The following is a 2943-nucleotide window of genomic DNA, read 5'->3' as shown; positions in this document are numbered from 1 at the left end:
CTCGCGATAAAGTGTCATCAATAACAAGTCCTCTCTCCCCCCCCTGAGAAAGAAACAAATTTGACATGAAAATAAAACATGGACCCCTGCAGTGCAAAGTTTAATAATTGATAAATCAGGGGTGCCAGTTTGCATCAGCACGAACTATCCAGCGATGAGCTTTCTGTGTTCAAAGTGTTTAGTTGTCGACACATAATTGGTACACTCTGTGCGTTTAGGGTACTGATCAAAGGTAGTTTGGAGGGGACCAGACGGGGGTTGGTTGTATTTTTGTAAAGATGAAATCGGCTCTTATTGGATAGGGAAAGGACAGCACTTTGTAGAAGGCTGAGTGGCAGGTAGTGCTGCCTGGGGGGGCGGAAAGACATGACACATTGTTAAAATGAGTCCGTTTAGTTGGTTTTTTGGGGGGGGGAGGGAGGATTTTACTTTTTTAGTTTGTTTTAAAAAATTATGATCCGTAGGGAACAAGAAAGGAAAAAAAGAACTCCTAACTACACAGTGCCACTTGTTAATTTTGTGTAAATAATACTAGAACATGTAAATACAATGTTGTATATTAAAAAAAAATCTTTAAAATAAAAGGGAAAATCATTTGTGAGCAGAAAGATTTTGTTTTTATTTTACTTTTTGGTGGTTCTTTTTCCCTTTTTGGATGATTCAAAATATGACACAATTGGTGTGTATTTCAAGACTGCTATTTCAGAAAAAAACAACTTTGTTTTTGTTTGAGACGTTATTACAGCGAGTGTATATACAATGAAACACAAAACAATGAGAAATGTTTTACCGTATTATACCCTTGGTTAACTCCTACCTGTGTCATAAAAACCTTTGTCCTCAGTCGCTTGTTTCTTTGGTTTATGGTGCTTTGTCTCAAAGCTTGGTTGTGAATAATTAAAGCTGCTCTGTGAAAGTACGGAGACGTGGCCTCACATCGCTGGCTTTTCCAACACTGTAAAAGTGAGGTTGGGCAACGAGCGGATAAAAGAAAATAGGACACAAGTGCCAGAATCCCCTATTTTATATTGTTTAATGTTTGAGATTTAACTAGAGAAGGAAGCTATCACACGAGGTACCCGAAGCGCTAAATCTCTGTAATGCCGGACGTTAAACAGAAGAGGGCTTTCCAAGAGGAAAGGAAATGAGTTGTGAGGAAAATACTATTAAAAAAGGTTTTTTAGGGAAGCAAACTGAGAGCAAACACATCCTGTAATGATGAGTAAACGCACACAGTTTTAACACTGGTGTAAAAGCATTTTTAAAAGGTGGTGTAGGCTTGCAATAATACAAGGAAGCCTACTTTAATGTAAAGACCACAGCTGCTTCATAAACCAGCACGGCACTGCATTTTTTATGAGATTATTGTGCAGCAGAGCTTGGGCACGATTTTAAGGAGACATTTCTTAAGGTCAAAGGCCAAATATCTGTGCCGTCTATACGATCACTGTTTCATTATATCACTGTAATAAAGTAAAAAATAGGAATAACTACATAATTATTTTTAATTAATATTACACGGAGCGTGGTGTTGAAGGCCAGAGGAAGGGGATTATATACATTACTATATATATATATATATATATATATATATATATATATATATATATATATAAATAAATTGTTGTTTGATGTTGGTTGCTTGAGTAAGTTATAATAGAAGACATAATTAATTATATACAAATATATATATATATATATATACAATATATATATATATATATATATATATATATATATATATATATATATATATATATATATATATATATATATATATATATATTCCCAGTCGTGGGAATTATTGTTATGACCTTTTCCAGTCACAGTATGATTAATGAAAACATTGTCTAGGTGTTTGGATTAGTGCAAACTCCCGTTCTCGTATGTGGCTTCAGAGAGCCCTCTCACTGAGTCCCGGGTTCAACTGCACTCGGTCACCTGTACTGACGAAGTATCGGACCCGGACCTTGGATCACGTGACCAAGTTCCGACTCGGAGACCAGCAGGAAAACACATCCTGGTGAATCGGACAGGAGAGCTCGTCCCTGTGTGTGGATGGAGTGGGAGACATTTCTTTCATTTGACACTTTTGACCTTTTTTTTTAAAAAGTTCATCACAGTAAACACAACTTTGAGGACATGCCCTTTCCGACACCAGTTATTTACATTCCGTCACGTGAGGCTGATTCTTCCTGTTTAATATCACAGATGAAATGATGTAGGTTTTGCACTCGGTTCTTACAGGCTCCAATTAAATCAATTTGGGCTTTGACAAATAGTATCGATGCTTCTAAAGAAGAGACACAGGGAGACAGACTCCACACACAGAGCCCACTCTTACCCCATCTAGCTGGAAAGCAGTATCCCTAAAACATTCAAATACTTGGCACAGTCAAGAGGACATTTCTTTTTACGCACAATGCCAGTCTTCTGTGATGACCTCCCAACCTGAACTAGACCAAAAGGTCAAACAGGTCAAATCGTCTCTGGCCACATTTTCTAAACCATTATTCCCAAACTAACCAGAAGGGGGCGCTGCTGTCTAATGCTGGCAACACTGTACGGGTCAGATTCAGAAATTGACTGAGGAGGCAAATCTTCTTCACACTGTACGTTTTAACTATATCATGAACGTGTGGTTGTGCATATATTTGACTGTGTCTAACGTTGTTGTAATAAATTAGGAACTTTATTTCTTTTCTCTGGACTTGTTTTACACATTAAACTATGAATGCAAACATGATGTAAATTCGCCACGGCATTTAAATGTTGTTTTTTTCGAGTGAGGAAAACCACAAACAAAATATATAGATATGTTTAATGAACTATGCCGCCTCAAAAGAAAAAGAAAAAAAAAAAAAGAAATGTCTTGTCGCTTTAAAAATGCTAATTACGTTTTTGTTAGGGATTTATCGTGACGTCACATCCGGAGGAAAGCTT

Source organism: Clinocottus analis, unplaced genomic scaffold (assembly GCF_023055335.1).
Source record: "Clinocottus analis isolate CAN_PGR_092001 unplaced genomic scaffold, fCliAna1.0.p SCAF_12, whole genome shotgun sequence".
Classification (NCBI taxonomy): Eukaryota; Metazoa; Chordata; class Actinopteri; order Perciformes; family Cottidae; genus Clinocottus; species Clinocottus analis.
This window is presented reverse-complemented; position numbering follows the sequence as displayed.